Below are 12,048 nucleotides of genomic sequence, written 5' to 3' on the forward strand. Positions count from 1 at the left end.
ATCAGGCATTTTTTAAGGTCAAGGCCCTCCTGGCTTCTCGTGAGGCCTCTGACCAGGCAGAGGGTGACTTTCATCAGAGCGATGGCTTAGCATTCAGGGGCAACACGTCTGCTCGGGAAAACCAATTGCGTCAGGGACAATTGAATTCTCCAGGCCCTCAGTATGGTTTTGCTTCCAATATTAAATTCGATGAAGATCTACTTTGTCACAGAAGAAAAAAGATAAGAGTTGTCAGGGCTCCCATTTGATCAAAAGTCCAGCAGCTGGGGCTCAGTATTGAACTGGCCAACAATGTTCTCATCTGCACCCTTAGAAGCAGCACCGACGTAAGACAGAGCTGAAGACCCATGGAGTTAGCAGGACCGATCAGTAACAGTCTTTTAAGGCTTTGCCAGTGAAAACGTGGTCCCTGGACCAGCAGTATCTGCACTACCTGGAAGCTTGTTAGAAATGCAGACCTCTGAAGAGCCAGGGTCAGATCTAAACTAGAATCTGTATCGTAGCACAGTTGATTCCTATGTATATTAAAGCTTTAGAAGCACCGCTTTAAAGCATAGAAGACCACCTGGATTCCAGGCTCATCAACTGGGAGAGGTGAATAGGGAGTTCCGGCAGATAAAAAGTCAGTGCTAAAGGCTCATGTCATTCCAGGAGCTGGCAGATCTTTGCCCAGACTTCAGTCTCTCCAGCCACTAGCTCTTGTCCTATCTCCAGTGCTTCCTTTCTTCCCAGGATCTCCCAGTCTTGGTCATCTGCCTAGGGCCCTTGACACCTGCTTATCTTCCCACCTACCTATTACTCGGACTCTTTGCGATGAACTCTTGCCAGTGGTCAGTCTTAACCTAGCCTAGATTCTGTCCCCCAGGCTTACTTTCCTTTATCTTTGCTCTCTCTAGCCTCAGCTCTGCTGTCCAACTCTTGGCAGTCTGTCAGGCTCTTGGCAGGATCATAACAAGGTACCCCTGGGCCCAAAGAGAGCCAGGTCATGATATGTCACACTTTTAAAAGTGTTGAAGTTTGGCGAGGACACTTATATGACAGCTCGCAATGAGAACTAGTGTCTCAATGTCATCAATGTAGGACCATCTAGAGTCTACCAATGCACCAAAAATGTCTGGACTATGGGTTTTAGGGCACATAGTGGTTCAAACTATTGTGAACACCCTGAAACAGGAAGGAGGAGAGAGAGGATGGAGACAAGAGAATCAATTCAATAAAATACTATTGACCAGCACAATACACTTCCCTTTCCTCCTCGGAAAGAGCGAATCAGAGGAGGCTCTACTAATATCCCTCCTCAGTCTCCATAAAGGGCTGTCTTCACCACGGCTTCTAAAATTCATTTTAGCCAAATTTTCTACGTATTTATAGGCCTTTTCAGAGTACATACTATGCTCCACACTCTGTGCTATCATTCGTAAATATTAAATTAGTCTTTAGAACAAACTCCAGCTTTACAGGTGGAGAACTAAAGGTTAAAAAGTAATTTGTTCCAGAATCCGCTTAATAATTAGAGAAACAAGGATGTGAACATGGGTGTCTGATTTCAGAGCCTTGTCTCTATTAGACCTACCACGTCTTTCAATTTCACCATACAAAAATTGATAAACTTTTATTATCCCTTAAGAAATTAGGGCAATGTGTAGAAATAAAGAAGGAAGGTCTAGGAGACACTTATTTGTGCTTTTATTTACATCATTCTCTTTCTTAAAAATAAAAACCTCTGGAAAACCTATCACCTATCAATATAGCATTTAATGCTTAAGTACCAGAACCTCCAGGAAATAGAAAACCAGGTCATGATAGATATTTTTATAATTCTATTTATAATATCCTGTCTATTGAGACATACTCATCTCTGGTTCTTTTACTTTGTCCTGGTGTGACTATATTTTCAGTGGACAAACCAGCATGAAAAAAAAAAAAATCAGAAGAAAAATTCTAAATAATTGAAGTTCAAAAATAGAACCTAACGATCGGACACATCCAATTCTCCAGTGACAGCATTCTGGCTACTTAACAAAGGAGTGATAGAGCTCTCTTTTGGAGATCACGATCCAGTAAAAAATCATCTGAAATCACAAAGAGTCTTAAATGATCGCTGAAACTGGCAAAATCTTGATGTTCAAAAAGGCAGAACATGAAGCAGCGATGCAGAGAACTCCGTTCAGCAAGTAGAGGGACTATGACTCTTTGGTTCCTTATAAATCAGAGGTTAGCCAAATGTTTCAAATTAGAACAAGAACAATGCTAGTCTCCACCGTATATCAAGTGAAGGGGAAAGGCTCTGTCGCTCCCTGTGACAAGGTGCCCTTGAACCTGAGCACTCAGAGGGCTTTGCCTTAGCACTGCATCAGATCCCAATCAGAATTGAAATCGTTTAAAACAGTGACCCGATGCCACGAGGGCAAACACCTGGACCAGCTTTGGGACTATAGCTAGACAGCTACCCGATTTGTTAGAAAGTGTTCTGTCAGTCACAAAGATGAAAGCACCCTGAAGAGTTACAAAGCGAGGACGTGAAACATGCTTCATTAAATCTCAGTCATCACTCTTTAAAATACCAGGATAAAATATTTTAACAGATACAGAACTGAAGGAGACTTAAAGGAACTAGGGGGTGATCCCATTTAAGAGATGAGAACACTGAGGCCCAGAAATGGGACAGAAGAGCTCCACGTACCCAGCTGGCTAATGGGCACACTGGGAAGAGGAAGAAGGACCTGTGTTCTGAGGTGAACTTTGTACCCTTCTCTCCAGAGGGTGACACTCTCGGTTGCTTCTCACACATCACCCAAAGGATAATGAAAATTGGGTGTTTCAGAAAAGACGAATCTCAGGGAAACTTTTTCTTCTATAAATATTACATGTGATACATTGGGTTTTGCTTATTTAACAAATACTTGTAAAACCTGGTCTCGAGTCCCAAATCTACTTTAAAAAAGAAAAATTGCTGTCACGTAGCAAAGGTTTTTAAAAAATAGTACAAAAGGGCTATATAGCACCTTGCTAGATGTTTGCGTATTTTTTAATGGCCTTTTCTGTCATGAAAAACGAGATAAAGGACAGTTTATTGGTCGTACTTAAGAGAGCAATTTTTTTTTTCTGATACTTCTATCCAACAACTGCACATTCCATGTATAATGACTCCTCGCAGCGTCTCTCACGCCTGTCTCAGGAAGCAGAGATGTATAGAGAGAGAATTTTAATTTGGCTGGAGGCTGATTTTTTTTCCCCCATGCACTAAAGAAGAGGACTCTGAGGAAGTGCTGCCTCAGCAACATCAAATGTCTCAGAATTCTCATGAACATTGTCACACGCATATATCCAAGTCCTGTTAAGTATACCACATGCTAGAGCAAAACTAAAACCGAAGCTTTGATTATATCCTCAGGGCATTTCTAATACAGACATCAGAAGTTATTAATTCACAGAACTGATTGAATTCCTTATGATAATGCATTTCAGGTTCAAATTAGTTTAACTAAATTATCTATAGTTTCTGATGATTAATTGCTCATTTTCTTTTGAAATTTGAAATTTCAAAGTAAGACAGATAATGAATTTAATTAAAATTTTATCTCCTGCCTTTTATTATGACAGGCAAGAATAAATGTATATATGTGATTATTATAATTTCACTTTAGCTCTCCAGAGAAGTTCACCGAGCGCCTAAGGTTATCTACAAAAAATATAATACAGCATAACTAAGTTTTCTCATTCATACTGCCTGTTGCATACAGATGATGAATTTTAATTCTTTCACTCCAAGCATTTTCCTTACACTCCCAAGTGTACACAATCACATATTCTACCTTAAAATATTTACTCAATAAAACTGCACTACAGTGTAAGTAAGAGCAAACAATATGTAATAAAAGAAAAGAAAAGAAAGTTGCTGAATTAGAAATGGATAGAGTGTCACCAGAAAGAATGAGACTGAGCGGTGAAGTCCCAAGCCCTTGTTCCACCTGAAAATGTACCTAGCATGCGTCTGGTGCCTCTAATGGGACTAAAGAAAATCATGGATTGATTTAACGAATCTCCTCTATACTGTGGGCTGATCTTCTGGGGTCATCCGGAGAATATGAAGGATTGCCCCTGAGGCGGTATGGTATTCAAGGTCAGGTTTTAATTGAAAAGTACGTTATTAATTTATGTCTGAAGACTGAATAAAACATGTGCGGTCTTTCATATTGTTCCATTTTCTCACTCTCAGGCTGAAACTCCCCAACTTTTAGAATTGCTTTGGTCCCACGTGTAAGGAGGAGTAAGAAAAGGAAGTCACATACTCTTTCATTCATGTGACATAGAACTGAGCAGGTACTATATAGAATGCACTACTATAAATGAAAAAATTTCCTTTTATATTCTATCATGGCCAAAATACTAGTTTTCAATCCTTAAATAGCACAACCCACCTCGGCACCTTCTCTCCCTGCTGCCTCCACCCTGCCCCCCCCTCCCCCACCACATTTCCCACTTAACACCGCTTGGTTCTTTTCCCTTTAGGAAACTACTTTGAGAGTTCCTTCACCAGGTTTTATTTCCTTGTCTTGCAAGTTAATGAGTGTGCCTTTGTTCGACATTTCTTCTTTTCATTCTGGGCTCTTTCTTTCATAATTTCGCTAGTACGTACATCGGAGTCTCTCTCACATGTACTTATTATTGCAATGATTTAGACAGAGAGAGGCTGGTCAAAAGACCTATTATGAATCCAGACTCCCCAGGCTCTACTACCTACTCTGGAACCTTGGACAATTTACTTAACTATACTATGCCTTAGTTTCCACATCATAAATGGAGACTATCCTAATTCCTGTCTAATTACTTGTGGAGAGAAATAAATTAATATATGAAAAGTTTTTAGTTGTTCCATTTCTAGCAGAGATGGACTACAGCAACTAAACACTATATCTCCCATTGATTAGAAAAGTAAACACACACAAAAAACAAGTTATCTAAGGATGTTGAAAAAAATAAACAAAAGCAGGAAAACTGGGAAAAGGAATTAACCCTTGGAGAAATTTTAAATCTCATAAGACTGGGTTTTTCATTTCCCCTCTAATGTTCTTGTGATTTTGACCTGCAGGCACTCTTTCTTTCTTTTCTTTAATGGGCCATAAAAATGTGACAAATTTAAAAGAATTAAAATCATATAAGTATGCTTTCAGAACATAATGGTAAATCTTAAGCACATTATGGCAAGTGAAAGAAGCCAAACTCAAAGGGCTGCATACTGTAAGATTCGATTCTGGAAAAGGCAAATTATAGAAACAGAAAACAGACCAGTGGTTTCTCCTAGCTGGAGGTTAGCAGGAGAAGTTGATCATAAAGGGGTAGAAGAGGGAAGATTTGGGGTTTCTGAATCTTGACTGTGGTAGTGAACATGTAATTTTTATTTGTTTAAAATTCTGAAACTGTATATCAAAAAGTATGAATTTTACTGTGTGTAGAATTTTAAATAATGATTATAAAACAAAAAAGACATTAGAAAATGTAGCAAGTTGTCAATAAATATTATTAGCATTATTAATTTTAATAATATTTACTATCATTAGACATGGCTAGACAAGTGTAAAATGGCCTTAGAGAGATGTGATTGGAATGCTTTGATAATAACTAATGTGAATTGGGTCAATCAAGAGGAATGCAGAAATATAAAAGGAAGAAAAAGGAAATCTGTTCCATAAAGGAGTAAGAAAAAACTGGGAAAAATATATTAATAGGAAGAATGATAATTATAGGGGTTAAAAGTTCCAGTTACAAAGAGTTAATTGATAAACTTCAGTTGGATCTGAACGAGCATCAGTAAATAGGGCTCCTTTGAGTCTGGGGTTGGGGGCAGGGAAGCAGTGGAGTGGACTTCTGTGGAGGAGAAGTATCCAGCATCGCATGTAAATTCACGTCATAAATCAGGGACATAAATCAGGGGCCCCAAGGCAGGTATCCTAAGAATCAGTCTCCTGACTCCAAGGGATACAGCGGCCAAAACTAAGGATACTCTCAAAAAGCCGACCTGGCTCAGACAGCTGATGCGACTGCAGCCCGCTGCTCATGGCCTAAATTCATCCCACCAGCAACCCAGACGCCCGAGTGGAAACAAGCAACAACTGTCAGATGTTTACCCTCTTGGTGAGATTTTTGGTAAAAGGTAACAGGGTGGAGTACAGGATGGAAAGAAAGAGCCATTAACATGTGTTCCTGGGTTTTCACTAGCTCTGTGTCGGGGTCACTTCCCACAGATGGCGAACAGGGACAGTACCTCAAAACAACAGCAACAACAAAATCCGAAGGGTCTAATCGCAGGAGCTACCTGATACGGCTTCATGGAGGAGATGACATTTCACTGGACTTTAAGAGATTTGTACATCAAAATGGTGGGGATAAATAAACGGAAGGAAGAGTAGGAAAAGAAAGAAGGAAGAGTAAAAAGCAACAGGGAAAAAATATTAACAATAGAGGCAATGTAAGCAAAGACAAGAAGCCACAGTGCAGAACAGGCATAAATAACAGGAAATTAACTAATCTGATGGGAGCAGAGTACATGGAGGAGCAGCAGGAAGTGGGTGCACTATCACTGAATGAAATCATTCACAGGAGGCATAACTGCTCCCGCTTCGGACGTTAGAGAGAATGCTCATACACCAGAGAATAGAAGAATTTGGGTTATCCAACTTCTGGGAGCTACCAGTTCACAGTTTTACTCAATTAAACAAATATTAATTGAGCAACTATCATGCCTAACAGCATACAAAGCACTTTAATTCAGAAATAATATGCCAATCTGCCTTTAAATGGGATTTACGATCTGGAGAGTAGAATCCAAAATATCTACAAGAAAAAAAAAAAAAAGAAAGCTTTTGTAAAAGGATTAATGAATCTGCCTTTCAGTTTTGGCCTGCAGGGTACAGAATCGATAAGCACTTTCTGAATGTTTAGTATTTGTAATATTCTGTGCTGGATATTATGATATATATTCTCAAATTTAATTTTGTTTCCTTGTTACTTTCTTGTTTCCTTTCTTTCTAGAACTTAATATATCTAGATCTGCTACAACATACCATCACTGTGTAAGTCAAGACACAAAGAAGAAAGAAACCACAACGCAAAATAGGATTTAGAAGTTCCATTTTAGAGATGGGGAAACCGAGATTGAAAATAGTTAGAAAACTTGCCCAGAGTTATTTAGAAAACAAGCTAGGGGGCTGGAATTTAACTCAGGCCTCAAAACCTTAAAATTATTATTTTTGCATTGAGCAAAATATAATCCCTAAAAATTACAATGTATAGAAATGAAAAAACCTCATTTGGTTGAGAAAATTCTTCTTGAAAAAGAAAAAAGCAAAGTTCAATTTCATGCCAGATAATACGTTCCCCAGAGGCCAACTCATTTTAAGATAAGTGATTATTCAATCTGGCTGGAATATTACCAGTTCTATTTTTTCTCCCCACTTCTATATTTCCATGTTGATCTTTCTTCTTTTTCTTTTTCTTTAGCCATTTTCAATTAAGATTTCTAATTAGATTCCAATTTTGAGACACATTTCTAGTAGAAAGCAAATGGCAAGTGTAATAATTAAGAGACAGCTGTCTCTTGTCTTTCTGGGGACGAAACGAGGCCTTTTGTTTCTAAGTTGTTAAATCCTAGAAAATTTTTCTTGATTTATTTTTATTGTTTAATAATAGTTAAGTGAATTGAAAGATATGGAATTGATCTTAAAAAGTCAATGCCCTCTCTAGAGAGATATTGAAAACCTCTCTTCTAAAATAAGCACATGAACTTTCAGACTCTGAGTTCTTAAAACTTTTATTACTGCAAATATAAAATCTCCGAATTTTATGTAAAATCAAATCATTCTTTAGTTGTGAAAGTAGGCACTGCCCCAAGTCATTTTTCTCACTTTAAGATTTTTTTTTAACTGTGAGCATTTTACAGATTAAGGAGAATAAGCATTTTTAGTGGAAAAAAATGATTCAGAGAAGCTAAGATATAAACAGTATTTTTTGTGGTTTTCCTTTGTTTGATTTAAGAGAAAAACATTACTAATATCGATATTTAAAATTACTTAGTAAGCTCTTACTCCAGTGCTCCTCATTGGTACTTAAAGCTATATTTGTACATTTAAGTTTAATCAGAATTTGAAGCAATTAACATATAATTCAGCTCAAGAAAAATATTCTGCCTGAAAAAGTTAAGCCATTGAAACAAACATATTTTTTATGAATTGATAGTATTTCAAATCTAGAGATTCTAAAAAATTATCTATTATAGTTTCACATGCAGAGCAATAAGTCAAGTCACTTAAAAAACAGGCCAGCCTTATGAGGACAAGGAACCCGTTAAAGTTCATATTCCCATAAAAGAAACTTTTGAAATGTCTCCTAATGTTAACCTGGAAATAGCCGTGAGGAAATATCAAGTTAAATCATGGTTCACATACACATACATATACACACTCGTACACCTACCTACACACATATGGATTTACCACAGAATTCCCCAAACCTATAATATGCTAATGTGCATTTAGAGCTCCTGAGAGTGTTACAGTATTCCGAAATTTGCACACTTTCTTGTCTCCAAACCATGTGATGCAGAAAATCCCGTGGAACTGGCATTCGCAAGAAGGAACACATTGAGAACCTCCTTGCACGGTTTTAAGGCATTTTCTCTGTACCTTGGCAGGGGATGGAAGAGCATAGGGTCGACTGATACATTCGAAAGCATCTATATTCAGGGTATCAGAAGAGAAGACCAAGTGACATTGCACAGAAATGTCAAGGGCAAAAAGTGGCCAGGTGAAGCTGTTCTGAAGACAGCTCACCGTAGCCAGAAAGGCTCTACGGGACTGGGTCAGTTTTCATATCCATTTTCATCTAATTTCAAACCAGCTTCACCTTATGTCTTCCTACTACTGTGACTTTGCTACAGCCACTCCTTCCTTTTATCAGTCATTGTCTTCATTCACTGCCATTCCATCTGCCCAGAATTCCCTTCCTCATACTTCAACTCGGTTCGAGTGCCATCGTCCAGAGAATACCCTCTGCTCAGCCAGGCCATAGGAGATTCCTCCCTTGTCTCCCTGCAGAACTCTGCTATTTCTCTTCATAGCCTTTATCACAGGTTTCGTTCACATATTGATAGACGCTTATTTACTTGATGTCACCGCCACTAGACTATAAGCAGCATGAGGACGGGTACTGTGCCAGTTCTGTTCAATTCCGTAAAATCACCACATATCTCATAGCTGAGTGTTTTCCATATAATAGGTCTCTAATTAATATGCATTGATGTAATAATAAAAAATAATAATTACTTAGTTAATTCCTTTACATTTATGTCTAGGCCTGGGCTAACTGAAGCCCTCAAAGTCGACTTAATGTATACATAGAAATCAATTCCTCTTCAGGGTATGGTCAGCCATCTGTAACATGCAGTCACACGTATTCTAAGACAGCAAACTGATATTTTTGTAAAATATTTTGTTAATAATAGGAGCTATATATTTGAAGTAATCATCGATCCAAATGAATATTGTGTTAATTACTGAGAACTGCTCTTATACCTGCTTTCCTGTTGTATTCCTCAAACACTTCTGCTCTTTGATTATTGCTTTGCTGACTTCAGAGCTCTGTAAAGAACAAAAGAACAAAATGTCAGGATTTTGTGTTTCACTGGGAACTTCTCTTACTAAAACAGCCCTATCTAACATGTTTAATATGCTTATAATGCTTATTGTTCCAAACTTGATGACATATATCTGTAGAATATAGTTATTTCTTCTTTGTATTCCAAATTAATCTGCTTCATTCAGCTCACGGAGCTCCACTAGATGACCTCATTTATCTGCTTACATGAGCCAGGCACTATCCTAAGCTACATGGATCAACTCATTTATTCCTCATAACCACTGGGCAGGCAAGGGTTTACTCAGCAGGCCTGAGTTAGACAAACCCTGCCCATTCCAAAAACAGACCTGTGCTCAGGACTGGCCTTGGCCAGCTTCTAAAAGGCAACCTCTGGAACAGTCTGCCTGGTAGAGTATATGCCCGAGGCCGTGGCCTATGTCGTTCCACTTTGACCAGATACATTTATGGTGAACACCTGCTTTTACTCAGGAAAAGGGGCAGCTGAAGTCTCAATAGCTGAGGTCAACCATCTGGTGCTGCATGCTTACGTGACTGACCCCTGCTAAAACTACATGACTGACTGAACCCCAATATTCTAGAGACCAAAGCTGGGCTGAGCTGCCCTGGCTGACCACGCATCACACACGTTGTCAGAGATTATTGCTGGAAGAACTAAGCACATCTCCATGTGACTTATGGGGAGGGAACACCTGAAAGTTGGCTGCTGGACTTTGTTTCATGAGCTATTTCTCTTTGCTGGTTTTAATCTATATCCTTTCACTGTAATAAACGATGACTGTAAGTGTAACAGTTTTTCTGAGTCTTAGGAGCCTGAGAGTTCTTGGACACCCCTAACAACAGCCATCCTATGAGGGAAGTACTATTATTATCCATGTTTCATACGCAGAGAAATTGACAAAGGAAGGTAAGGTAGCTTAGTCAGGGTCCCCTGTCTAGTTTAAGAGTCAGTATTTAAATTTGAACCCAATGATCTAGTTCCAGAGTTTGGGCCTTTTATCACTATGCTATACAGTTTATCAAAATATATTATTATATGTCATTCAATAAGTATTAAAAATGTCATCAGGTTTTTTATCCTATTTTAGTATCAGGAATAATAATTTTCAAAATGTAGATTTACTATCAATTGCCAAGATTTCATTCCACCTGTCAAAAAGAGAGCCGTAACGCTTATTGAATTAAAGCTGTTCTTTAACCACTTTCCTCCAGTGCACACGTGACATAAGATTTTCTTACACACATTCTCATCTGTCTCTCACCATTCTGTTTAATCAAAGAGGATGAAACTTATGTCGTGTCAGCTTTAAATCACACCAGGTCTTATATAATTTTGGGAAGACAAGACACTGTACTATGATTTTTCTTAAGGTTTTTAATTTTTTGAGTCTGATAGATCCAGAGTTCCTTTTAAAATGAGTGTCAGAGACAATAGTTTCATAACAGAAGAAAGCATAAAACTAATCACTCGGGTGCTACTCAAGAAAATGCAAACCATCTATTGATTTCTAAACACAAAAGAGAAAAATAATATACTGGTTACATATAAAAGCCCTAAGTTTGTTAGAACAAGCCTTTGTTCAGACTTTACAAAAAGTATTTTGGTCTAATTAATCATTGTCATTACGTGTTTGAGGTAGTAGCTTTATTCTAATGCGTGAACAAAACTGTAATTCATTCTCTTATCTTTTTTTAATCTACCCCAACCTAAGGATTATACAGACAACAGATTACACTATCTTGTTCTCATCACCCAAACAGACCGCGCATCTCTTTGACATTTTGAAGTGCTATTATATCTGCAAAGGTAATAAAATCTACCTTTAAATGTGGCTGTACAGGGTCAATGTAGTCTTATATGGTCCATAGTGTTCAATCAAGTCCTTGAAATAACTTTCAAAATTACAAGTAAAGCATAGAGAGGAAGGGCAACGCCTTACACAGTAATGGTGAAATGCATCAAATGTAAACTGGATAACTGCACAAGTCCACTGATGTTGCAGAAGGACCAGCTGTGTTAACGTGAGCCTGAGTCTTTCCCACTTGCTTTGTCTCCATTACGGCGTGATCACTTGTCAGCTCTCAACACACGGCAAGAACCAATATTGACCCAAACTCACCAAAGTGTATGGTCACCTTATATGAATAGTCCACAGAGTTAAGGCAAACAAAAAGTCTTATTTAACACTTACCATTACCTTCACAATAAATGATCAACTGGAATATTTGTCTTAATTAGGACATTAATGTTTTCTTTAAGTAGAAAATACAAAATTCTATTTTAAAACACTTCGGAGTATTAAACTTAATCGAATATTATTGATTAGGGTTAAAATATAGAATACTAAAAAAAATTGGAATACACTCTGCTGGACTCCGCCTTATACTATAGAGGTT

General features: G+C 38.0%; 1 protein-coding gene across 6 annotated transcripts in view; it reads right to left on the reverse strand.

Moving 5' to 3' along the window:
- The window catches only part of INPP4B (inositol polyphosphate-4-phosphatase type II B), a 553,469-nt gene that overhangs the window by 298,151 nt on the left and 243,270 nt on the right, over positions 1–12,048 (reverse strand). For 5 of the 6 annotated variants that reach the window (XM_036233518.1, XM_036233519.1, XM_036233513.1 and 2 more), the window contains one exon: positions 9,570–9,635. The exons of the other annotated variant lie outside the window; for it this stretch is intronic. The gene's annotated coding sequence lies outside the window, so the exon portion shown is untranslated. The remainder of the gene's footprint in view (positions 1–9,569; positions 9,636–12,048) is intronic. 6 annotated transcript variants of the gene reach the window in all.

The sequence above is a fragment of the Rousettus aegyptiacus genome, unplaced genomic scaffold, assembly GCF_014176215.1.
Source record: "Rousettus aegyptiacus isolate mRouAeg1 unplaced genomic scaffold, mRouAeg1.p scaffold_m13_p_16, whole genome shotgun sequence".
Taxonomy (NCBI): domain Eukaryota; kingdom Metazoa; phylum Chordata; class Mammalia; order Chiroptera; family Pteropodidae; genus Rousettus; species Rousettus aegyptiacus.